Below are 27,457 nucleotides of genomic sequence, written 5' to 3'. Positions count from 1 at the left end.
TTTTAGGCTCTCTTAGACCCTTGGAGGGGATGGTGTGGAAAAAGAAAACCGTTCAGTGACTGCTTTTAACTTGACAGTGATCCTACACACACCTGTCCGCAGAACTGGCTGTGCCAGATAGCTCTGAGAGCCAGGTTCATGCCGTGCCATGCAGCGCACATTTAGGTTGAATTACTGTACTTAAACAAATTTTCATTTCCATGCACTTGATATACACTTTTTTTTTTCCCCTTTCCTCTCTCCCCATTGGCAACTTAAGGAGCCATTTTTCTTCCTGACGCCATCTTGGCACTCTCTCTACCAGCATGTGAAAACAGCAGAAGTTATACATATGGAGACCTCATCCTCAGTTGCCTAATGGATTCAGAAGACATCCTGAATATTCATCATTTCTCTTTTTATGAGCACCTTGGCAATTGCCTCCGAAGTTAAAGACTGTTGTAAATTAAGGAATGGCACTTGGTGAATACCAATTTATCCGCATTTCAAGACTTCCCTCACCCCCCTCCCCTCCCCTCCACACAATATTGAAGTTCCTGTAGTCTTTGTGAATACAGGGCATTGTTTCTGCGCCGCCGAGGCAGAATTGTTTGTGCATCCCTGAAGACTGCGAAATGTCTGCGCCGGGGCTGCTCATTTAAACTCCGTGCACTTACTGTACCCTCTCCGGAACTCCCTTCCCGGAGAAGTCAGCAATGACCTTCTCAGAAGTAATGTTAAACACATGCTGAGGAAGCTTGGCTCCTTGACAGGCCCTTTTAATTATTAGTTGTAAATTAGCAAATCATGGGGTTTTTTTCAGTTTCATATCACTGGCTGCTTTGCAGCATGTGGCATCCTCCAGGTACACAGTCCCCACGCGGTCCCTGAAATATATACTGGTGACAGACTCATCTAGCAATGTCAATATTTGGTGCTTTTTCAACATACGTAATTTTTCTAGGCAACAAAACATTACCCCTTCAGAATAACGTTGATGCAGAAATCGATGCAGAGGATTAATTATGGTTAATAGTTACTGAGTTTTTTTTGAATGTGTGTCAAGTTCATGAGGAAAATCCCTGTTGCAGAGAACACCTTGCTCACTGGAGAGTAGAAGGACAGAAGAAGTAGCTTTGTCCGAGTTTTACATACAGGACACCGAAGCACAGAGGGCTCCATCCTGCAAGATGCTGAGCACTCTCTTCCCGGCCTTGCCCAACTAAGTGGACTCGACATTTTCAGTGAAACTAAGCAGGATCCACTTCCCTGAGGTGACACAGAAATCCCGTGGCAAATTAAAGGGTCAAGCCTGGATTTCTCAAGTCTCATTGTAGTCTTAGCTCCATCTTTATTCTTTGCTGGGCCTCACACTAAGGTTTTCATAAACACAAAGACTGTTGCTGACATTCATAATTTTACTGGGGATGCTTGCCGCTTTTTTCCTAAAGCTCCAGCTCCTGGAACTGCCTTTATATGACAACCTCAGCTGTACAGGGGAAATACATGGTTTCTAATCCTTGTTCTTGCACACCTTGTGCCAGGGCATCTCTCTCCCAAACTGTGCTCCAGGGCCTTGCAGAGGTGCCACACAGGGCACATTTGAGTTTCTCCTTCTTCTGTTTTATTTGGAAAGAGCCTGGGCTGCAGTGCAAAGGGGCCAACAGTGACCTGGGGAGGTGCAGGGAGCCGGATACACTGTGTGGTGTGAACACCAGCTGGTTGTGATAGGAGGACGGCAACCTACCCATCACTTTTTGGGAATGTTCACATTTGACCAGAGAGAATGAAAGGTGGAGAGCAAAGGCAGCACGTCAGGAAGGATTTGAGGAATGCCAGCATGGCAGCTGATGCCAAGAAGATTGAGGAGAGGGGCACCTCGCTGGGCTAGAAAAATCTTTGTTTAATACAGTCAGCACAGCCGGAGATACATCAGGGGCTGAGATACAAGTGCAGGTGTGAAATTATCCTCCGCTGTCCCTCAAAGCAGGGCAGGGAGGAGGCAAATCTGGATTCTTGCTCTGTTGGTTTTTACTGCCCACATGGGCAGGTACAACCTTGATCTCCTCAGACTCTTGCTGGAAATCACAGTTGGTCTGACTGGATCTCCCAGAGCACATTGTGGAGATGGGAGACCACAAGCTGCTCTCAGCCGGAGCGAGCTTGATGTGTGGGGTGAGCCAGGGACTCAACCTGCGAGAGGCAGGAGGTGGGAGCAAAATAAGCCCCTGGACTCTGGATCCCACACACAAGACACGGAGCCTTTCCTTTTAACTTCAGTTATCTCCAAGATATCTGGGAGGCCATCAGAGGTCTCCTCTTCTTGAACTGTATTAAGAGCTGTCCATTAACAGCTTAGCCAGTCTGCATGGGTTCAGACTAAAAAGAAAGAGAACAATTTTGTTTAAAAGTCCTGTTTCATATACACATATATAAAAACATGTATATATACACACACAATATAGTCCGCCACAGGGCTCGTGGAAGAGTATTAAAAAATAAGATGTTGAAAGACTGCTGTCATTTTCCATTTATGTTATACATGAAATCAGGAAATTTTTACCAGCTTGTGATTTATAGTTTGTGATTCACATCTGATCTGGATCGGCATCCCAATAATTAGATCTTTCTTTTTTTTTTTTTAAATATGCATAGGGAAAGACACACTGAGGACCAGCATCAGCTCTGAGGCTTCCAGGACTACAGTTGGCTAGGAAAAGTGCTTTTCCATCAAGTTTAACACTTCTGCTTTTACTGCAGAAGGGGCTCTGAAATGCCTCCTCAGACACAGAAGAGGTGCAATTACTGTGGTAGTAGGAAGACGGCCACTCTCTTGTGCAGAATATCATCTGCGAATCCAACTGCAGGAAAGTAGGTGAAGCCAGGGGTGATGAAAAGCGGGATTAATTGCAGAGATGACTAAAACTTTGTGTGAGTCTTTGTCATGCTTGCAGCAATTAATCTCCATGGTGATGAGAGACTGCGAATACGATTCTTCAACGAGAGATGGGGTTTGATCTGATAAAACAGAGAAATAGACTGCTGCATCAAGTTTTAACTGCTACCTCCCTGGTGCCCCCAGAACGGAGAAGGAAATATTTTTCACAAGCAAGTAAAGAATAAGAAAATGAATGAGACGTGTCCTAGCTGGCAAGGCAGCACTAGAGAAGCCCTTTGCATGGGCACAAGTGAACAACAAATTTGGCTTAAGGTTGATGCATGGAAGGAAGGAGGACTCAGGAAAGGGAAGAGGTTAATATAATCTGAACTGAAAAAATTGGATGGGTTCGGATTTCATGCAAGTGTGTTTACCCCCTCTCTATCAATCTGCTTCTTTATAGCTGAATTTCAAGTTGAATAATTATATTCTGAAGCTGTAATCATCTGATAAGCCTTTGTATTGCTGTGTATTTTTCATCTCTGGACCTCAAAAAGCTGTCCAAGCACTAACTGAGCTTTGCGTAAGATGTGAAGCTGGCTAGTATTACAATCCCTTCTGGGGGAAACAAATCACAAAAATCCTACAACTAACGTTAAAGAAAGTGGCCCACTAAAGATTGCAGGCAAGAGTTGGCCAACTCCCAGATGGCACCGCAAAATTTTCTGGTTGGTGAGAGCTACAAGACATTTTCTGCATGCTTGGGAAAGCTCAAGGCAGGAAGAGGGAGGTGAGAGGGAGATGGAAAGCTGCTTCCAGGGCGACCCATGGCTACCCTGGGGCCTGCAGCAGAATAGCTGTGGCTTGAGCAGTGTGGACCCCTTTGAGTCAGCCACTGGAAGAAAGCAATCACATATCTACACATAAGCAAAAGGGGTTTGCTTGATCAAGGTCTTAAGAAGGGCTTTGCAGATTTTCAGAGAATCTACAGCGTTAAAAGAGCTCTCTAGAAGCTTCATTTTTTAAATACCAAATCTTGGTCCTCTCTGATGGTGCACACAGGCAAAAATGAGACAAGCAAAGTCATCTGGTACTTTATAAAATCTAGTCCAGAGTGATTAGCTGGATTTCTGAATGACTTAATGACAAACTCTAAGGTAAAAGTCAGATCTGCTGCTTAATCTTCTCTGTGAATGGTTTACAAGACCATACCTTCTACCTTCATTAATTAATAGTCATCATACAATATTGCAGTTGGAAACTGTTTGGTTCATATCTTGCATTTTTTCCTTTGACAAAATTGAGGGGAAAAAAATTCTTTCTTTTCCATTATGGAAAACTGTCTCCTTTCTATTGGAAAAATCTGTGTCTGACTCTAAATCAACCTTGTCAATCTTTGAAGAAATATATGTGAACATAGGTACACGACTGCTCCCAAACCAGAAATCGCTATTGTCACCAAAAAACTACATAAAATTATTACTTCCTGATGAGAAACAATCTCTGAAGTTTGTATTCATTATGCTAACTGGTCGTTGCAAGAGACACATTAACTTGTTAATACCTTGGAAGTTTAGGGGAATATTTGCAATTGCAAATACTTGTTTGAAAGGTTATGACTGAAGAATGCAGAGAAATGCAGCAGAGCTCTTATAAGAACTCTAATTGGCTATCAAAATCTATCCACAATTTATTCGATGTCTCCTTCCAGGAGAATATATTGTTAGTTCAGCTGCAACTTCTTAACTTCATCATATTTTATATACTTTGGCCATCGTGTATTGCCACAAAGTATACTATACAGTGTGATTTAAAATGTGTTCTGATTAAGTACACAGAAATGGTCCTATTCACCATGCAAGGAATGAGGGGGGCATCATAAGTACCCATTGTTTAAGTGTAGATATTTTTAATAATCATTTGTTACATAAGCCTTTTAATCTTCTGCTTTGTGCTATACTTTCATTTGTATCTAGGGTATTGTTTCAACTGCAGACCTGAAGAGCAGACAATGTCTTTCATCTGCCCCACTCCCATCACACAACAATGGGGAAAGAAAATGTAGGGGATGTGTCTCCGTGGAAAATGAAAATGAGAAAAAATGGCCAAAAAAGCATCATGAGAGACCAAGCAGCTGAAAGATGGAGTGAGAGATCTAGAGAGTGCAATACAGGGAATATGCTGTTATATTTAGTATTGCTACAATGGTACCTATCCGGGACGTAAAATTTTGTTGTGTCTTAAAAAGAATACCGTAATTTAGTAAAATATCACAATAATTAGAGAGAAGGGTGATAAAGATGATTGGAGGCTTCTCTACAAGGAGGTGTTATAAGGTCTTGCTCTCTTCAGTGCAGAAAAGAAATGGCAGAGCTGGAATCTGACAGAGCCCTGTGAAATGCTGAAGCTGGCAGAGAACACAAAGAAATGATTAACTGCAATGTACTCATACAATTACACTGTGAGGCGGCAGTTACGAAAGTAATGGAGGAAAAGATGAGACTCCTGGCTGCTGGGCCTCGTAGAGACCAAAAGTACTAATGACTTCTGCAAGGGATGAGACAAATTCATTAAGGATAGGTCAACCAGTGACTCTTCAAAGTGATTGTCCATGTGTAACGTCTATCTCAGAAAGTCCAAAACTATTGCTTCTCAGAAACTAGCTGAGTGTAATGGGGATGAATCACTCTGTGATATATGCCCTAGTTCTTCTGTGCTTTCCCTAAACATCTGTTCCTGGACCATATAAGAAGTAGGACACTTCTTAGTCACATACACAGAAGACTGGACTCACCAGGATGAGCCAAAAAGTCAGAGCCCCATCTCCTATGCTGACCAGCTTCTATTAGTGATGTTACCATGGAAAGCCCTTCCCCCTCACTAGGAGCCTGCGCCACTGAAACCTTGAAGACAGACTTGTATGATGAGCACCTTCTTCTGGCAGTCAAGTTACAGATGAGAATAATATTAAGAAAAATGAAACCAGCAGAGATTCGGCCCTAATGAGACAGGCAGAAGTATACTCACACTCAAAATACAAATATTAATATTTTTAACAAATGTGACAAAGGATATCTCAGTGCCTTTATCAGCTTTTTAAAATACAGATAAACTAACCCCTCCTTCCCCAGGAATCTCCAATATCTAAACCCGCAATCAAGACTTTTACTTATAAGGGAAGAAAAATGATTCCTTGGGAAGATCTTCAAAATAATTTCTTAAATGAACCCTAAGCCTTATCTTGCCTGTCAGTCATGTTAACGCAGATGTTTCCAATTTGAAGATGAAGAGTGAGTTTGTCTGAAGCCTATGTCTGTGAAGAGCCATCTCTTCCCTTCTTTTTATATGCAAAGGAGTTGGCCTCCATTTTGCAGAGAGAAATCATAACCTAGGAGGGTTAAGAATAAGAAGACATCAGTGCTTAAGTTCTGATACTGAGGAAGGAATTTGACGCAGCTGGGAAACTTGGGAAAGACATTACAATGAGGACAAAAGAAGGATGCAAAAAACGTGATCCTCATTGTTAGAAGCCTGTTATATATGGAGAGTCATTAAATTAGATGTTGTGATATTGCAGAAGTGAAGTCCAAAATCCTGAAATCACTAACAAAGACTAGAGTTAACCAGCTCAGAATAAGGATCCTGGTGTTTATCACCTAGGAACAAATTTCGTTTCAAGCACACCACAGAGATCTCTCTATTGACTTCAGCAATCTTGGTCTCACATAAGAATGTGGTACAGGAAAAGATTGCTGAAGTTACTGTGTAGGAGCCACCACTAATGCTCTCTGCTATCAGTAGTATGCGGCACCATTGAAGGGGACAAGCCAAGACCTCTGCACATTTGCATTGGTCCTCAGAGATCCTGGGGACTCATACAAGGTGGAGCTTTCTCCACGGACTTTAAACAGAAACACAGACAGCCCAGGACCGGAGAGTGCATTCCTAAGCAAGAACTGCCCCTCCAGCTACTCAAAGGTCGTGCTGTGGCTCGCTTGGGACCATTGCTATTGTCCTGTGTCTGCTGCCTGCAGTGATCAAGAATGTGGTTGCTTATTTGAAGAAGAGAATATGAACTGCATCTTACATATAAAATAGTTATTCTCACAGTAAGAAAGTGAAGAAAATGAGTTTTTCCTCTTCGGCTGAATATTCCACTCGTTTCTTTTCTGCTCTAGGGCTTCCAGCTTTCTAACCTGATGAGTTATGGACAGTCATTCTTTCCAGCGTTAGCTGAATTCTTTTCTAATTATACATGTTCTGAATAGCACGAGGCAGACCTGCTGGTAGAACATTTGGTGCAGAGAGCATAATAAATTCCACAGAGAGCTTGACATGCCTCGCCATAGATGCAATATTCATTTTCATCACCACAGAAGAGATGAGACACTGAGCCAGAGTTTAAAAAACCATCGTGCTCCTTTACTAGGATGTGTGGGCGGGATTAACATCGGCTGTTCAGTTAAAAGGCTGCCTTGTAAGACAACTTCAGTAGAATAAATATCTAGACATTTGTAAATCATATTTTGCAAACACAAAAAGATGGAAGACGCAATTAAAACCAGCTCTGTAAGATACAGAACTGTCACAATTTTAGCACTCTCTGTATTTTGGGATAAAACTGAAAATAACACATAGAAAGCATAAACTATGTCAAGAAACTTTATCACATGATTTTTTAGTCAAAGATCTTCTCTCTGGAAATTAGGCTGTAAAGTGCTTACGGTAAAAAGCAACTCTGAAAAGAGCGTGGGTTTATTGTCAGGCAATGATTTACAGAACGAATATATTCAGATTTCAAGTAAAAACATCTAATTTTTTTCAACGACCAGGCCTGCAAATCCATCCTGGGACCTCGAAGCAGATTCTTTTCTTGTTTCTCACGGATAGTAATAAAGTTTCTAAAGACCATCTGTGGAAATGGCCTGACATGTCTACAGACTTTGCAAACTGAGTATTCAGATTTTGGAAAAAAGTGGAGAACATATATGCAAACATGGAGATTTCCGTTCTTTTTATAGATTATCTGTAGCCCAACTAATAACACGACAAGAGAATATTTATGGGACAAATAGCAAACCAGCAGCAGAAGGAGGAGAAGGGAGGTGGTGTCTGGTTGTGTGCTTAATGCATTAGGACATGGTACCCAGTAGACATACAGTGGGGCATTTGGCTTAAGGAAGGAAGACGGTGAGAGTCAAGGACAGGGAAGAATTTCAGCTCTTCCTCTCTGTTGGTTGCTGGGATTTCCATGTCTCGTGACATGCTGAGGGGGTCAGGAGGCTGTAAATTGTGTGCACAAGTCCTACCTGCTGCAAACGGAGGGATGCTGTGGAGACAAGCTCTTCGGAGACAGCCTTCCTTGTCCTCTCCTGCAACAAAAAAAGCTTTCTGTGAGCTGCTTGGACAGACAATTCCTTGCTATAACGGCACAACTGGCAGGTGGTGCGCACTGCTGGTGCAGAAGCAAAGGCTTATCAGTGCTCAATAGTCACGCTTTGGGTTCAACACATCTTGGGGAGATGAGAAAAGGACTCCTGATAGGGTAAGTGAAAGTAACAGTAACCACAAGCTACTGACCTCCAACTGCAGACTCCCAGAGAGCCCATCTAACCCTCTCTACCAGTATACCGTTTGTCCCTGTGGCTGTGAACACTTTTCTGGTGGCCAAACGTGTCCAGAGGCACCTGCTTTTCCTGCTCTGCAGTGCTGTGTCGCTTCCCTGCTGCTTCTTCCCAGACAGCCAAGACACTGCTCCCTGCCCTCCTGCTCCCGCCTGCCCACCACTCCCTTTGCGGGCAGCGTGGGGCTGATGGAGCTGGTAGCCCAAAGGAGAAACGAGGACCACATCCCTTGTATTGGCTGGATCCTTTTTCCTCCGCCCAAGTGGGCAGAGAGAAGCCCAGCAGACATATATTAATCATTGTATAACTAGGTAAAAACTCATGAGTGAAAAGGTTATTTACTTTTGTGAACCATGACATGTATAGCTCTATAACTCACATGCCTCTATCTTTTTGCATTTTTAGTGTGACCTTGTGGTCAGGGATGCTCAGGGCTGGCAAACGGTTTCCTTCCAAGGCTACTGTCAGCATGGAGGTAACCGCCACGTTTCGTCTTCCCACAGAGATGTTCCTTTTGTTCTCTCTTGCTTTGTTGTTTCCCTTTATATATAATAAGAGTCACTCAGAGTCAGTGTAAATGTTTGTTCAGAATAGGGGATGGAAAAATGTAAGAATAATTCTGGTAATGGAAGTAGAATATAAACAAAGAGCTTAGAGAAAGTGGAGAACCAGTGGAGAGGTTTCCTGTTTAAGAAAGGAAAATGGAAAAATTAAAATGACTACTTATGAAAATGTAGAATAAACCTTCCACAGTTTAATGAAAAAGGAAGAATTTGCATCTGCTCACAGGTCCACGAGGTATTTTAACACAGGCAGTGGCAGCAAGAGAATCTTTCTTCTATTGGGAAAATGACTTTTGTAGGTACTTAAAGACACATGATTTCCATACATGTGAAATAGAGTATAAGTACTTGACAGCACAATGTAGACACAGAGGCGCGTGTAGATTTCACCACTCCTGACAGGACTGGAATGGGGAAGGAAAATCACCACATTTATTTCAGTCCTTGCCATTACTACTGGAAAGGCACCTCTCAGATACGGGCATGAAGGAAATCAGCAACAGGATTCCTAACCATGGTTCTTCCCTTCTTCCTGGCTGCAAAGACCTAAGCTTGCATATGGGCAGGCTCACAGGACGTTTGTTTTGGAGGATGGGATGTATTTCAGAGCTTCATAATCACCCTGATAGTGCTGTGCTGACCGTTTCTAATGTGCTAAAGGAAAGAACATTTACTGGGATTATTTTTTTGCTTAAGTGCATGTGTTTCACTTGTTATTTCAGATTTATTGGTGTTTACTTATTGCTGAATAATGACCCTGAGGGTAATGGAAATCTTAATAGGCTAAAAACTTGGAGCCAGTATCATCAAAAGCTTCCTGTTCTTTACTGGTGCAGCGCTGCCACTTTATTTGCTTACTCTGCAGGACAAATGTGTTTGTTGCAACATTTTGGCTGAAATCCTGATTCACACTTACACAGGGCTGGGATTTCATCCTGTGAGCTGTCTGCCTGTGGGAAAATGTGAGGGAGGCAGCCGCCACTCAGCTCTGCAGCACGGCAGGGCTGTGCATATGTGTCACCACAAAGCTCCAGGGATGTGCTAAGTGATCTATGACACGCAGCAGAGCGGAGCCCATGTTATCCTGACCAAAGCCGGCCATTTCAGTGACACCAGACAGGCCCAGGGTGACATGGTGTGAGTTGCAGGGAAGCCCCGTGACGCAGCAGGGGCATGCAGAAGACCAGGTCATGGCCCAGATGCTCTTCTGGATGATGTTACCCTGGCTGAAATGTCACACATAGCCTACAGATGTTCACGCAGTCAAGTCAAAGTGAATCTCAATAATTTCGAGGGCTGGATGGTAATTTTACCACCTGCTACAGGCAGCTGATCAAGGTTTCTAGAAGTCATGGGATACTTCACTTTGTGCTGGGGGCGCTTGGTTATTTCAGCTATGGCTGTTTTGTGGAGGGCTACCATCACCTGAAGAGCTTTGGAGCGCACCAGCTCCCTAAGAAACAGTAATGAAGTCTTGTAGTCACTGTGACAGAAAGGGGATGTGGCCTGCAGATCATCTTGTGCTTCTCTGGGCTGGCTGACACCCCTGAGCTGTGGGTCTCTCTCAGGTGTTTCACCCCAAACCTGCACCTTGTGGGAGCTCCCCGGGGAGCCAGAGGAAAGCATTGCTCCCACCTGGCCCTGCACACTGCGGCAGCAGACCAGCACAAACCCTTCTACCTGTTCCTCTGACCGATCTGGTAATTTCCATTTGGTGCAGGAGACAGAGGGGAGGAAGCATGTACACACAGTCCTAAGACAAAAATTTCTTTAGCCCAAAGTTTTTTTAACACATCACCTAAACTGTATTTTCAAGTGTCTGCTAACAAGAAGGTCTTCTGATGAGCAGCGGGAGTGCGCTGTAAAGGAATTTGCAGACCAGAGGTGCTCACCATCAATTTCCTGCTGTCTACGATTACTATCATTGCATTTTTGAGGCACTTTTAAAATAAACTATGCAATGATGTAATGCACACAAAAGGGCTGGGGTGGGAGTGCAGAGAAAGGAAAAGAAGCAGCATCTGGATTTTGACTGGTATCTTCTATAGAGCATCTTGATGTCTGTAATTAGTGTCATGTTATGAGAGCTTAAAAAAATAAAGGCGCCAGAGTTCCAAATAAAACATAAAATGGCTTTGATAGAATAAATGTTACTATCATTGTTTAAAAATGTTGTGACCTGTCTGCTATAGTTTCTGAGAAAGATATTTTCCAGTGCTGCTGCTCTCGCTCTGACTCTTTTTTAAATTCTATTATTACAGATAAGGACAGAGGAAAATCCTCAAGACAGACTTGTTTTAAATCTCTGTAACACAATGCCAGCATTGTCTCTCCTCAAGCTGAACTTCTAAATTAAAATAGGCATGATCTTTAACAGAGCTCTGAAACGCTCTGTTCTACAGACACTTTATCCCCTTTATTAGAGGGCATTAATAATTCAAATGTTATGGCTTTGGTTAGGCAGACCCATTTGTCTGGTGTTGGAATAATTTAGCTGTACTCTGCTGTTCAGAGCTGTTTTGATACCCATTGGGCCAAATTCTGCAGCCTCCTTGAGAGTCATGGGAATTTTACCTGCATCTTGGCTACATGGTGGGGAGGGAGACACAAATAAGAGGTCCTGGCAACCTTTTCCTTGACCTTTAGCATGCACAGAGAATGTACAAACACACACTCCCAGCCCAGTTTTGCAGACTGCATAAGGCAACATTTCCATTTCAGCCAGTTGGATTTCTGCCTGAGCAAGGCCTCTAGTTTTGTGATCCGAGAACTCTACATAAACACACTTGCAAAAACACATATGCAACCCACCTTAGCAGTAAGTTTTCCCCCAAGCTTTTTTTTTTTTTTTTTTACCATGTGTGAAGCAAGATTTTTTCATTGCACTGTGCACGTTTGCCTCTGAATACATCACATTTTCAAGTCACAGGAATTTACTGTGACTTTTTTCTAGACTTTAGCAGCTGAGCCACTGTCTACCTACAGGTTAGATGTAGAACTCATTAGCAACACTGATTTCCAGGCCTACATATCTATAAAGTCTTTGGTTTAAGCTCAAATGTATCAGCATGTAGTGGCAAACAGATTAGTATGTAAACATAGTTTTTCCAGGTGGTATGTTTCTTTGATATGAGACCAGCTCTACCTCCAAATACTGCTGGACTTGAAGTACTTAGGATGTGGAGCTGACCTCCATGGTCTGACCCTAACACTAATAAAACACAAGCAATGCCCTGAAGAGGTTTTGTCTCTTTTAGAAGCAGCAACATAAATGGTGGATTAGGAAGAAGTGGATTCCAATACTGTTCTACACCTTGTCTGGACTGAAAGAGACAATAAAGCTCTACTAGTCTTGGTTGACCACTACATGAGCTGATGTAAACGCTATATAATGTTGAACCTTACACCTACTGATACACAGGCTACACCGAGACATTAATCTTGCTTCAGGTTGCCATTCCAAGAGAAGTACGATCATTATAAATAAGGGGTATTAGCTATCTGGACACAGATAGGTTAGAAACAGATTATATATTATCATAGAATCATAAGGTTGGAAGGGACCTCTGGAGATCATCTAGTCCAACCCCTGCCAGAGCAGGGTCACCCAGAGCAGGTTGCACAGGAACCCGTCCAGGCAGGGTTTGAATGTCTCCAGAGATGGAGACTCCACCACCTCTCTGGGCAGCCTGTGCCAGTGCTCTGCCACCCTCAAAGTAAAGAGGTTCCTCCTCATGTTTAGGTAGAACTGCCTATGCTCAAGTTTGTGCCCATTACCTCTTGTCCTGTCACTGGGCACCACTGAAAAGAGCCTGGCCCCATCCTCCTGACACCCACCCTTTAAGTATTTATAAGTGTTGATAAGATCCCCCCTCAGCTGTCTTTTTTCCAGACTGAAGAGACCCAAATCCCTCAGCCTTTCTTCATAAGAGAGGTGTTCGAGTCCCCTAATCATCTTATATAATTTTATGTTTCAATTTATAATAATGCATTACATAGATTTATTAAAAAAAAAAATTGGATGCTTACCTTCCACCAGTGTTAGTCTCAGAGCAGATCATTTACCTATGAAGTGCAAGAAAAGCAATCAGACTTTCGCATATCTATGGGTCTTCTACATTATGTAACTCTATAAGCAATATACAATTAAATTTGAAAGTGAGGAGAAGAGCAAAAGTAGACACATGTTTATTACTACACTCACTGAAGACAGCCTGCCAATCACAATTTACAGAAAAATTTCCTCTATAATTTTACAGTAGAAAACCCAATTGGTTTTTAGTACCTTCTGTTGAGATATAAAAAACCACTATTCAGCTCCCTGCTCATCCACAGATGTAGAAGTGACACACAGTGTGCCTAAGGACAGATTAATCTGTCTTTAAGCCAGATTTTTAAGGAGACTTGGCAACTGCAAGTTACAGGTGATTTCTAATGGGCTATCAAATGCCCAATTTGACACCTACTGATATTCTTGAAAATCCCACCTGATATCTTCAGGCAGTCAAACACACTCACAAATTGGCCCATCGTAATAGGAGACTTAGAGAAGATATCCTTAAACCCCTCACATCTAGTGCACCAGCCCAAACAAAAACCCCACAGAAATGAAAATGGCTCCAAGTTACTCCCTTTCTGCATGGTTTAGCCAGAGGTAGGGACTAAACTCATTATTAAAAGCTTAAATAGTTTTCCCTGTCTTTAGACCTGCCATTGGAGAGGAGGCTCCATATTGCATTACCGAAATGAGGGCAGGTCCAGGTGTGTGCACCTGCCTACTGGGGAGAATTGTGTTTGAGAGAGGTTATCTGTGGCAAAGTAGTAGATTAAGTAGATAGAGCCTACCGGTTATGTTTGAGTGGGCTCATTGATTCTTCTGTGACTTTTTAAGCTACTTGTTTCCACCTGTTTCTCTGAAGAACATCAGCTCTTCTCTGTGTGTTAATACTTGTTTCTGTGGACGGAGTTCAGCTGGGTTCTTTGTCTAAATTGCAATGAAGGCAATAACAGCAAAGTACTCCCTGTGGCAGCAGCCCCCACGGTGACTGTTGAGCTTTCCAGTGGCCCAGACGTGTCCCCAACTTGCTCCTCACCATCCTGTGGTGCAGCCAAGGGACTCCCAGTGATAAACGGTCACTAGTGCCAATAACAGAGAAATGTATGATGAAGACATGTATGATGAAGCTCTGGGCGAGGAAGAGTGGCCACTACAGTGGCAGAATGAGAAGGAAAAGGAGCAACTGGCACTGAGATGTGAGAAACCTGGGGCCTGGTCCCAGCCTGCCTACAGCTTTCCTGGGTGTGCTTAGTCTGCTCATTTAATTTCTCCACCCCTCAAATCTCGAGGGGCTTTCTGACAAAAAAACCCATTAGTGTATGTGAGGTGCTGAAAGCACATGGTTATCACGTGTAAGGCTAAACATAGAGACAGTAGGAAAAGGAGCCTGGTGCTTACATATGTGGTGTATAAGTTTCACAACAGAGTAAGCATATACAGTTCTACTCAATCATTGTGGCCATCAAATCTATTTAAATAAAACCTCGCACAGTCTGTTCAGCTGTTCCTCATAAATCATAATTTTAGTTAAAAAACGAACTTCATATTTCTTCTGGGGTTTTGCTCTCCCATAGCTAAATTCCTGGAACTGTTGCAGCCCAGAGGTCTAAGGGAGTCTTCCCTGAGAAAAAAAATCCCATCCTTGGATCTGCAGACCGGAGTCAGACTCTGGAAAGGACTCAGAACCGGGGGAGGAGAACACTGGGGAGATGGAGAGAAGCAGGAAGGACATGGTGTTAGAGCTCTTACACAGAGAAACTCGTGTAATCTCTAGTGCTGTCTCACAGAATGCCTGTAGGTAAATGGGATGATTTGATGGGAAGCAATGCAGTTCTCCTCCAGATTTAATGTTTGTTTTGCCTGAGATGCTGTGGTTGTTTTGTGACCACTGTGTTCGTGCTTATTTTTTCTCTCCCAATACTTTACTCTAAATTTAATTTGCTGGCCTGGTAGAGACACACAAAGCCCTGTCTGCGTCCCATCTTTCTGCTCAGAGACTCACTAAACTGCCTGAACAGCCTCTGGAAGACTCGTTCCTCAGCCGAGGAGAACTGTTTCATTTCCAGAGTCTTCAGATTTCTTTGTGCACACATACCAAGTTGCCAATGCCACAATGGCTCTCCCTCTGCTGTGTTGACTGTGATCTTTTGAAGGATGAGATGAAAGCACAAATCACTTTCCCTTTGGCCAACCTGAAGTCTTCAGCTTTTGACCCTCAACCCAGGCTGGATGTAGAGAGATGATTGTCCCAAGGGGGATCAGTGCACCTTGCTGTGGCAGATTATAGGATTTCTAATAAAACCATTCCAATAGACTAGCAATGAGTATGAACTTGCACCAATAACATACAAATCTTGGGCTTTTTCAAGACGATGTAAAAAGCCTGGTGTGTGAAACTGTTTTTGTATGAAACCCATTCCCAGTTTCACAACTGTGATGTCACTTGTCCCACTGGATTTCAGCAGGTCTGCAAGTCAGAACTAAATGTGCATGCAGGAGCTGAAGTGCAGGCCTCCTTTGGGAGATGACGGACAACCATTTGACTGGAGAAGTCCACACTTGTTCATTAGTAGCATGACAGGAGTTCCCAGAAACCCTAATGTGGCCCCATTCTTCCAGGTGCTGCATTCATGGCCAAGAGCAGTCACTGGTCCAAAGAATTTACAACCATGATGTTGCAGCCACTCCTCTGCATCATGTCGCATTGGTAATATCAAATAATGTTCTGTTTATTGTTAACTTAACTCTCCTCCAAACTCACCAATGCCTTCAAACACTGGTTTCCAAAATTGCAGGTTCTCAATTCCCACTTGTCTACAGTTAGGTCTTGGTGTGAGTGAACCAAGTGGTGAGAGCTGGTCAGGTGTCCTATCTAGGGAGAGGGAGTCGGAGCAAGTGCCTTGCACCAGGTAAGGAAAATCTAATTACTTACTCCTTTGAGAATATTACAATATTACCCTTTAAGAAGACATCACTCTCTGAGGAGAAACAACAGAAGTAGCATTCATCAGCTTTAGAAATGGTTGAAAATGAACCAGCTCTGTCCCAAACAGAGGTATTAAAACATGACAAATGTTGCAGTTATATCACCTTCTGCCATTTACACAGCTCTTAATCTGCCTTCATGAATAGCCCCTTTAGCTGCAGCCCTCCCTTGTCCTTCCCTGCAGGAATGTCTCTGTTGCCATGTCTCAGACTTGTCTCTCTCCAGACACACCACGAGATTTATTTCTTGCTCTGTTTCTCCTGTTCCCCATGTCCTTTGGCCTTCAAGCTTGACTCCATAACATGAAGGACTCAGTCCACAAGCCTTCCTCTCTTTGTGGCTCTCAGCGAGAAGACACCAGCCGGTCACTCTAGTGGTCTCCCAGTTCTTAGTCCTCTGCAGCTCTTTCCATAGACCTCCCACTAAGCAAGTTTCCTTCTTCTCTATTTATTCACCCCCAAATGCCGCCACATAGTCTTAATGAGGTCCATCTGGGAAGCATATGTTCAGTTGCAGGGACTTTGGACCCACATTAAAGGGGCAAGTTCTCCATGACAGAAAGAGTTAGAGACCCTGTCCTCAGTCTTTGCAGGAACACAAATACTGAAAAGTTGCCCTTTTTGCTGACAGTCAGGCATTCTTTGGATTAATATATCTCACTGATATCAAATAGGATTGATATAGATGAGTTAGAGGAGTTGGCAGCACTTTCTCTCTGGTGTGCACTGTACCTTCAAGCTCCCTTGCTCACTAACAGTTCTCCTGACTGGTGGACTAGCAATGGCAAAACAAGAGAAAATCACACAGGGGTGTTCACCAACCTTGGAGGTTTCCTGTAAGGGTCCACCAGACTCTTCCATTCTGGCTCAAATTATAGGTATTACTAAGGAGAAATCTACCTATGACTCCTGAGAGATTGTATGCTCTTCAGACTTGGTATGTTGCTGGAAAGGATTCAGCAGGAGTGAACAAAGATGACAACTTAGTGTTGGCCAGGATAGGTGGAAATGGGGCACTGACCAGGAACTCAAGGCCATACAGCAGCATCACTGGTATGTCTTTAGCTATCAACGAAAAACACCGAACTATGCATTTTTCTTCTTCTGAGATATTCAGACTCATAGTAAAAACTGCTGCGAGGTTCAGACCTTGGTGCACATGGATATAAAGCAGTAGCAAGACATACAGAGCTACCTCTCTCTCCTTCTTTCACTCCTGTACTTTGTTTCTGTTCTGAGGTATCAGTGCGGAGTAGCTAGAAGAGAAGTCACCATGGTTTAGACCATTAAGCCTCCTAGACAGACGGATGTGAATTGAGACTGATAGGTTGGGTAGGGATAGTTGGAGTATTGCCTCTGTCCTTCAAACATGCTGGCTAGTGGAGCCAAGCAAGCACAAAAGAGTACAGTAGGCTGTAAAGACATTCAGACAGCTTCCTGAGAAACAAAAAGCTACAGAAAAGAAGCACTGACTCCCTAGACTGCCCCATATTTGCAGGGATTCAACAGTCATCGGTTCTCAGACTCACTCTCTTTTATCCAAAGTTGACTCCAGGAAAGCAGGAGGAAAGTGGGTTGAAGACTCTAGTAGGAAACATCATTTAGGAAAGATCTAGAATTCATCAAATCTCGGTAACTTAGGAAATAATTATTTTTGGAATTCTTGCAATATTATCATTTCTTTAAAGCAGAGGCCTTGGGTATCTTTAGGAAAGTCTCTTCCAGTGGAATTCACTTGACTTAACATCTCCGGTGCAGGTGCCCACAGCGTAGTTTCTGACACCTCTTCATGGAGAGATACAGGCTGTATGAGGGCATGATTCATTTGGCCAACCACGACCTTCATCATCTGTCTCAGGAAGATTTAAGTCACATTCTGCAAGTGCCTTTTTTCCCTTTAAGTTGATATTGTGGGGTCAAGAAGACTAGTTCAGGGATTGATATCAAACACTAGCACAAATGTACTCTACCCTAACTTTCTAAACCAGCAGGTTTCAAGACTAACAGGGCTGCATGGATTTCCTACACATCGTCTAGGGCAAGGCATTACCAGGAATGAGTGTTTGATTTTTCTGACCTTCAACACACATTACAAAGCCTCTCTCTTTGCCTTGGCTTCCCTTGAAAATAAGGTGGAGTGAGGAAGGTGTGAGTTTTTGTGGGATAGAGGGAATTCCTTTTTTCAAAGTCAGCATTGGATCCATGTAGATATTTTCACTAAAAAGTGTGCTTTTAAAGATCCACAGGTCCCACTTGGAGAGTTTAGTGGGTGATCCATGCATTACAGCTGTAAAATTCATAGCTTGATTTTGCAGCCTTTGATGCCATGAGTCGTCCTTCACAGAGTGAAGGGGCAAACCTCTGGCACTCTATGCATTTTTATCAGCTGAAGGGCTGGCTGTCCGTATGGCTAAGAGCCATTCAGTGTGAGTTAGGGGTGTGAACTCACCTCCCAGAGAAGTCTGGGAGAAGCCTCTTTCTAGTCTGAAGAACTTTCCTTAGACCAGGTAGGAAAGCAGAGAGGGTAGAAACTCCTGAGCCCACCCGCAATCACATTTTCTTGTCCAAGAACATCAGATTTTTGGGATATAGGCTGAAAAATAAAAACATCCTATAAGGAGACTGTTTAATAAGTTGGGGCAGCCAAGTATGTAAAAACTCCTGTGATCTTCTCAAGCCTTGTTGGGATTGGCAGAGAGGTTTCCGAAGCACATGGAGGTGGTCAGGCACTTGAAAAGGACTAAAGTGTCAAGTGCCAGGTGGAAAAAAAAATCTGCTAAATGTTATCACAGTATCTCTTCTTGGTGAGGTAAATTTCCATGCACTTATGACTTACTGCATGTCAACTTCATGTGCCGATCCAGGCCATAAACAGCCTGTCTTTATTCAGCGTATGTATGATCTTCCCCAAACACCGTCTGCTTCAGGATTTTGTGCAATTTGATGCAAGCTCATTCCATGCACTACACTCCATTAATATATGATCTCAGCATCATTTAAATCAAGTGCATTGTGGCATCTCAGTCCTGAAAATAACTGTGTAGCAGGTAAGATCTTTCCTGTTCCTGCTTTGCCATGATTTTTCTACCTGTCTAGAGGCTTCCAGAGACAAATGTGTAGAAGGAAGCCTCTCTACAGCTTTTGTGGCTTTTTAAAAATAACCACAGGCTCCTTGAAACTGATGTTGCCTTAGATGAGCTGAGCTAAGCAGTGCAGTGTTCAGCACAGATGTGGTAGTACAGGATTAACCTCATCAATGAGGTAATAGATTCTTCTTCACCTAAGAGTCTCCATGCCCTGCACATCAAAGGCTCCTGTAACTCTGGGTCAATACTGGCACTGCCAGGTACTTGTGCTCAAAAAGCCCAAGTCCCAGTACAGGTACTACAGAAAAATCTTTGTGACTTGACCTTACAGTGCTTTTTTTTTCTGAATGATCTACCTTAGCTCAAGCAAGATTTAATTCAGGGAAGTCCTGTGGTCAGTGTACACGAGAAAAAATAGCCTCTAATGACTACAGTTTGTAATTAATGGATCTATGAATGTTTGTGAGGTTGTCTAGTAAGTTGGAGTGGTTTTGGTATTGGTGTTGGTGTAGACGCACAAGCTGTTCCCTCATTTTACTGCAGTCTATATTGGTATGCAGCTCTACTGGCAAGAACACTGTTCGGAATACAATTTTTTGATTATAATTAAGGTGCTAAGAATCAATCATGATACTTATGAAGATACAAGTACAGTAAGTAATGAATCAAGGAATTCAAGAAGCTGTGAAAGTTACTGGTCTTCATGTATATGTTAACTATATGCAGTGTTCCCTAGTTTCATAATCTTGAGATTTGCGCTAACATTTCTCATTCCTTTCTTTTGCAAAGACGAGGCCACCTTACTGAGAAGGAATGTGAGCAATATAGTTCATCAGGATTTGAACATATACAGAAATTGTACAAATTCAACAGTGACTTAATAGCATTCAAGTTACTTCATGCGTTACATACCGTGTTATGTTTTAAGGTCTGGCTTCTCTGGTTTCAGAGAAGAGCTTAAGAGTAGAGCATACCTCTCTCAAGATATTTGCACTGTCAGGATGATGCATAAACTGATCCTCCTCATAGAAGATAAAACTGGCTCTGTGGATCACAGTAAAATTCACAGGCTCGAATGCCATTCTGGTATTCAGAGGCACCGCTGCTGGAGATCCGACCTTGCCATGGAAGCTGGTGTTTGCTGTATTCAAAGGGGAAAGCCCGTGCTGTCTAAGGCTTAAGACATCTCGCTTGTTGTTGTAAACCTTAAAATTCCAGAGCGTAAAAGCCATTTTCAGGTACTCAATCACAAATCAGATTTGAGGTTATCAGTGTGTACATGTAAGGTTTAGGATTCCTTTTAATCTATGTAAACAGTGTGCTCAAGAGCTGCGTGTATTTATGTAGAGATCAAAGAGGTGGCAACGTCTATGGAGAATACGCAGCAAGAAAAATCATAGGGACAGTAAATGATCAGTTGTGAGAAGGAAAACTTGAAAAACTTGATTCTAGATATGGCAAATAGGTTGCACTCAGACGTGGCTCTGACATGTGCACACTGGGCTGGCATGTCACCCACTGCTTGTAGCCTCTCATTACCGAGTAACACTGCATTCAGCCCTGGGGACGCAAAGCAGCTTGGCCTCCAGCTTTCTCCGACTGGCAGCTTCCTGCCTTTTCACCGGCTGCTGCCCGCACCATGCGGAGACATGATGCGCTCCCCCATGCCAGGGCTGGGCTCCTTTTCACCATCAGATTTAGCCTCCTGTCCGGGGAGCATGAGCAGCTGTATGGGCTCTCCCCAGAGCTCTCACTTTTGCTGCTGCCTGTCCTTGCCGTCTCACCCTTTGAACCTGACCACGTGTGTGCTGAAGTCAGTGAGGAATTTGCTCTGGCCTTGATTACCTTCTCTGGTGGCTTCAAGTTAATTCTGCTGTGGCCTGAGCACGTCCAGCAAAGCATCCAGCAACCCCCGTGTCCACAGAGATCCGCAGGCTCTCCAGCTGCCCGCCTGCTGGCACAGTATGGGGAAATCAAGGCAGCAGTGCCTGGCTTGGTGCTATATAGTGTATGGGGGAAGGACCAGGTCCAGTGAGACCAACCCTGTCCACCTCCACTCAGGTTGTCCACTTGCTGGCTCCGTGAGAAATGCCAAGGTGAGAGAATAAGCCACCTGACTGAGGAACAAGAAGCCTTGGTTAATGACTACTGCCTCTCCTTGCACCGACTAGAGTCAGTGGAGAAAGACTACTTGCTTTTCCATGGTCATTTGCGTGCCTTCGCCGTGCCGCGCCGCCCACTAGAAGATCGTCTCCTTCGCAGAAATCTGAGGGTGGCAGGACAGTGTGATGAAAAGCTGCTGAAATGTACTTTTTAATGAGAAAATGAAGTGTTTTCCATTGCGGTACGATTACTTTTTTTCTCAAATTCAGCAAAAAAAGAGGAAACAAAAAGAGGAACATGTGTTCATTTGTTGTAACTGGAGTTTGTGAAACGAGGTCTTCTTGAGAAAGCTACCAAACATTCATTTCAAAGAATACGGACGTTTTGGCATCCAAATATTGTAGCATGTCCAGAATATAATTAGCTCCTGAAGTGGTTTGAACTTGTAAATATGTCTTTAGATCATAAACTGGTCCAGTAGCTATGCCGAGCTTTAAAGCTGACTCTTGGAAAAACAAGGTTTGGAAGGAGAGCTGAAGCCACAATAGACATACGCTAGGACCCGAGAGAATTTTTTTCATGCATATGGTTCATCTATTTACATATTTTACTGTAACCTTTTCAAAACCCTTGTGCCTCAGGCAGTGGATGAGATTACTATTAGAACAATATAGGTAATCGTGGATGGTTTGAGCTGTTTAGCTGCCAGTATGTATTTCATTCACAATTTAGGCTTTAATTTTCACCAGGCAAGTGAGAAAGAATGAGAAACATCTGCATCTGCATAGTAACTGTCAGAGGACCTCAGATGCATCATTGAAATTAAATCTCTCAACAGGCCTGCGAGTGAGGCTGGAGAACATGCTCTCTGTTGGGTAAACTAAGGTAGAAAGAGGCGGAATGATTTCCTATAAATGGGCTCAGTGGCAAAAACTGAAAGAAGAACCCAAAAGGCAAAAAGGATATTCCTGCTTTTCCCTTCTGACTTCTTAAATATACTCTCCAGGCATGGGAGAACTGATTCAGATCAAACAAGAGCTGATCCAGCCCATTGCCCAAAACCTAAGTAGTTAAAGTCTGTATAGTGCTTTCAAACTATAAACTACACTGTAAGTGCTAAGTATTATTATTACCTTGAATCAAACAAAACCCAAACCTGCTGGAGAGGTTGAAAAATATTTGCTTAACTTTTATGTATTTATTTTAAATTCTGGCTTGACTCTGTGCTTCCTGTTGTCTCCCGGGACCGAAAGCGCAGATACTCCAATGCCACAAGGTGGCTGTGCTTGCAGTATTTCTGACTTGGCTGGAGACAAGGAGCTCTGGAAATCTCACAAGAAAGCCTTCTGTGTGACTCTCCACAGACAGCTTAATCCACCTGAAAAGCGGGGGGTGAGGCGTCTGCTGCAGGAAAAGCCCCCGCTGAAGCCAGAGCGTGCTGCTGAGGGGCAGCCAGGATGGTATTATACTTGCCCAGCAGGAGCTGAAATTTTGGAGGTAGCTCTTCCCAAAACCTGGAGATGACACTAGGGTATTCAAAAGAGCCTAGATAACTTATGGACACGGTTACCTTTGATTGCTTCTCTGAATTAGCGGTTTTAAGACTCTTGTGTAAGCTGTGATCGATGACTCCCAGCCAGCCAGCATACGTCTTGGAGAAGGGGTGGGAAGAGTATCATCTGCACGAGACAACCTCTCCTGCAATCAGTCAAATCATCACAAAGTCTATCTGTTTTCCTCATTTGATAGCAGTCTGTTCGGTTCACCTCTGAGGTTTGTGTCGCTGTTTGAAGTCGGGTTGAGACTATTAACCTCTTAACTGCTTCTGGCCCTACCTGGCAGAACTGCACGCTACACTGATTTCGGTGGAATGCCAGTAAAATGTTGGCAAAGGAACAGATGCTGTTGGGACCCAACAGAGAAGTGGTTAGCCGCATGTATGTTGTTCAGTGCAGCGGCCTGAAAGCTCATATTGTGAGAAGCACTTTTCACCATGTGTAAAGTCTGACACATATTTCAAAGGAAAGCTTTTAATTACAGTTGGCAGGTCTGCCCCCATGGCTGAAAAGTGACTTAATTTTTGACCCCAGCAGCAGAAGAGTCTGTAAATCAGGATGCCATTGCAGTACGAGTTCAAATAAAGATCTGCAGCTTTATTGCCTGCGTAGGACTCCTTCGTGGGCTGAGTATGACCCACCAAAATGACTGTCGGGCTACAGACTATAAGCCAAGTGGCTTGAAACAAGTCACCTTGAGCCTCAGTTTCCTCATCTGCTGAATGGGAGAAAGAGTACATCCATTCTTACCAGGTGCTGTTGGACCTAGGGGTGAAACCCCCTCCCCTAGCTATTATTAATTACAGTGTGTTCAGATAACGGGGGCCGTAGACATGTCCTAACTGTAAAGTTGCATCTAGATTTGTATTTAGACTGCGTCTGACTTCTGAAGTGTTACACCTCTAGGTTTTACTTCAGCCCAGTAATGTCGCAGCCAGGATTAAAACTGAGTCTGGGTTGCCCAAAAAATGTGAAGTTGGAGAAGAAGAATTCGATGCGGGATATCATTGCTGTGGGACAAGGCACAGCTGCTTTGCAACATAGCAGCCATCCAGCCAAAGTTAGGTCTATACCAAGCCCAGCCCTAACTGCCTTGTTGCTCAGAAAAGCATGTTTTCACTCAGTTTGGCACCTCTCCGCACTTCGTATTTAGGCTCCTGCAAATGCAGTAAGAAGCAGAGATCTCAGGAATAGCACCATGTTAATGAGAACTCAGGCCCTTTTTTTTTTTTTTTCAGACATAAAGGGAAACCAAACTTGGATTATTTCACTAAAATAAACTGAAATCGAGCTATTGGAAATTCAGGGGGTTTTTTCCTTCTTTTTTTTTTGCGTTTTGCTTTCTATCTCGGTCTTGTTCAGAGAACCACCTTTTCTCTAGTAAAATTAGAAGAATGAATGATGAAAAACTGAACAGATGAAGGAAGAAAACGTTCAGTTAGGGGAAAAAACTACGAAGAAATAACTTCTGAGAAAACTGCAGGTGCCAGCACCTTTGGAAGGAAGCCCTTTTTTAAGGTGTCCAGGTCAGCAAGCCAGAAAGTTCAGAGACTTTAGACAAGCCATCCACAGACTGACAGGCAGCTTGCTGAAACTAGCTTACAATGTACGAGGGCTCTAGGAGACAAGGGGTACTAGAAGTAATGGATTATGAAGGGCTGGTGAGAGTTCCAGTTTCTCCAGCCTTTCCTCCTTCTCTTTTCCACACCTGTCTGTCCGTCTGTCTCCAGAGATGAGGACAGTCAAGGAGGATTGCCCATCCATGCTCTGTCTTGGCTTGTAATTCATACGCAGCAGGGGCAAGCAGGCATCGGGCCCCTTCTGTCGCCCTCCCGCAGACCATTTATTTTAGAGGAAAGGAGGGATGTAACATGGTAAATACGGGGAGACAGAACTGGCAAGAAATAAGAACTGGCTGACAGAGAAGGGGAAGAAAAATTCCTCCTAGTGGTCATCACAGTAGGTTGATATGGTTTCGTTATTATCTCAGGAAGGAAGCAGCAACGCACAGAGCAAGACAAACTGTCCAGCTGTAACACCTGGACACCGCAGTCGTTTTCGCCAGCGATTAGATGAGAAAGCGAGCTTTCAAGCTACTGCCAAGTATCTTTCAAACCGCAGTTCCTCCAAGACAAAAAGACTGGCGTTGCACAAAGCCCACTGAATGGTTTTGCACTCTGACAGTGGTGTATGTGTCCTCCTGTGTGCTGCACTATGTATATACACATATTCCTCAGACACAGGTTTCCATAAATAACTCCCTGTCAGCGTTCCACTTAAAATGATGAATTTGCACGAGCAGCACCTTAGCTCACAACGGTGCAGAGCAGGATGGCTAGCTCACACACGCGTGCTGCAGATAGGCACTCACAGCAAGATGGATTACTCTGTGTGTACTCTGAGGCTGGTTTCTTTCTTCTCTTTTGGGTTTTCACCGAACCACCAAGCCAGCAGGCACCAGCCAGTCCTGGTGTATTTTAAAAGGTGCCAGTAAGGAGCTGGGTAGACAGTGTGATTTGGCTGTTACTGGTAAAGGACTGCCTAAACCTATGGATAGTTTTAAAATCTGTAGCCTGTGCAGATCTTTGAGCACATAACAGAAAATTTTCTTGCATGTATGTGCAAAAAAGATAAAGTTTATTTCACAGTAAAGGTGCCAGCAGATGATGCTGAAGGTGGTGCAGCATCACTGTCTCTGTAGGAGCAGTGGGCTTGTGTGCCCGATGTGGATCCCAGCTCCCTCACCTGGGGCGGTGGGGCTCTGAGCTGCCAGCAGGCATCACTGGGAGCCCTTTGGGGCAGAAATCTTGCTTTTTTTCCCCTTTGTGTGTGGCGCTTCTCAATGACTAGGCCCAGTTAAATGGGCTCTCAGCAGAAACCAGAGGGCATTCCTACTTATTGCTTGCATGACTACTATATGCAGGAGCTGGAGGAGACCATTATAAATATTTGCGATAGACATTGCACAGTGACAGTGCATGAGAAGAGCGTGAATTTAATTTTGTTAATAAGAATCTGTGAGTCTGTGTGAGAAAGAAAAAAGTCTTTTCAGTTAGGAGAGTCCAACGCTGCATGGTCCAGTTTTATTACCATAGTCACACTTTCATCAAGTTAATTCCATGGTTTCCAAATGTGCCAATACACAAATAAATGATCTAAACCAAATCTAACCATTTTTACCTTTTTGAAGCCTTTTTGCAATAGCTGACACCCAAAAAAAGATCCCTGTTGAAAGGTTCCAGTAAAAAATTCCAGCAAAACAAGAAATAAAGGTCAGTGTGGACAACACTCTTTTACATCACTGCACCAACCATTACTGTTGCGATGAACACCCTAGATAAGGTAAAAAATAAACCAGAGTTCCTTGAATAGCTGTACAGCATGTAAATGATTTAAGAGAGAAGCTACATTTAATAACTTGTTTATTATAACAAATCCAGTATGACTTCATGCTAAAAAGTTGGGTGGGTGTAATTCTCCTCTAGCTGAATACTCTGAAGTTTATATACGAAGCTGAGTTTTTTGGGTTTGAGCTTTCATCATTCCACAAGCAATTGTAGCTATGCACTGACACCACTAGGACAATAACAATGATTTAACATGATAGTAATAGCAATATAGTCAAAGGTTCGTCAGAATTTCCATTTTAAACTCTGTTTATTTAGAAATAATATTTCAGCCAGTTAAAACTGCATCAAGCACAAACTTGGCATTTGTGGTCAGCCTGGATGCCTGGATGTAATTACTTTCTTTTATACAAAAAAAAAAAAAGTTACTTGATTTTTTTCGTTATTTTCAAAAGCATTTTTTTCTTTGTTGTTGTTGTTGTTGCTGCCATTGTCCAGATGAAAGAAGTTTAATCTTAAACAACATGGTTTTGCAACCACACTGTCCATAAAGAAAACAAATCGCTCTTCGCATTAAAAACAGATGAGCAATTTAGGCCTGCACGAAGCTGATCCTGTGGCCTGGAGATCAATGGGAGCTTTGTTACCCGCACCACTAGATGCAAGAGCAGCCCTGTGCTGTAGGAGATGCGGGAGCTGAGCTCCCAGTGCTCATCCTGATCTACCCATCACTCCCAGGGGATGGGGCTGGGAGCACCGTTCACAAATTGCTGTCTGGAAAGGAGAAGGAACTCCCCAGCGCTGGGTAATGGTTTTGCCAGCATGTTGGTACCACACTCCCAAAGTCAACGCACAGGAGATTCAGGGGTGGAAAGCATTCCTGCTGCTCTTCCTGGCCCCCTCAAAGAAAAGGTAATCCCAAACACAGGATGCAAGCTTGGAGGTGGCTTGGCTATGGGGTCTGACCCATGGTATTACTCATAAGGGGATAAATTCTAATTCTGAATTGGAATTTGCTGAATTTTTGGAAAAGTTCAGAATTGGCCTAACCTTTTGAGCATATATATCTATGATACCTTCCCACACAGGAAAAAGAACAAAACCTTACATCAAAATGAAGCCAAGACTGAGAACACGTATCCATATTCAAAGGATAAGAAGCCCAACATGGTAATATACTTACCTTAACTCAAGCACTGTAAACCCCAGTGAAGGCTGCACTCGCAGCAAATCCAAATGTGTTAAGGGAAAACAGGAAGGGAAAAACCACCCAGGCAAC

At 43.3% G+C, this 27,457-nt stretch overlaps 1 long non-coding RNA gene across 1 annotated transcript in view; it reads right to left on the bottom strand.

Moving 5' to 3' along the window:
* The window catches only part of LOC128907931 (uncharacterized), a 31,104-nt gene extending 17,993 nt beyond the window's left edge, over window positions 1–13,111 (bottom strand). The window contains exons 1-2 of the long non-coding RNA XR_008465798.1: window positions 13,074–13,111; window positions 8,167–8,229 (exon numbers count right to left, since the gene is read on the bottom strand). This is a non-coding gene — a long non-coding RNA (uncharacterized LOC128907931). The remainder of the gene's footprint in view (window positions 1–8,166; window positions 8,230–13,073) is intronic.
* Between the last annotated feature and the right edge of the window lie 14,346 nt (window positions 13,112–27,457).

This window comes from Rissa tridactyla, chromosome 3 (genome assembly GCF_028500815.1).
Source record: "Rissa tridactyla isolate bRisTri1 chromosome 3, bRisTri1.patW.cur.20221130, whole genome shotgun sequence".
In the NCBI taxonomy this organism is placed as follows: domain Eukaryota; kingdom Metazoa; phylum Chordata; class Aves; order Charadriiformes; family Laridae; genus Rissa; species Rissa tridactyla.
Note: the sequence above shows the minus strand (reverse complement) of the source record. Positions and strands in the feature narration are given on the sequence as shown.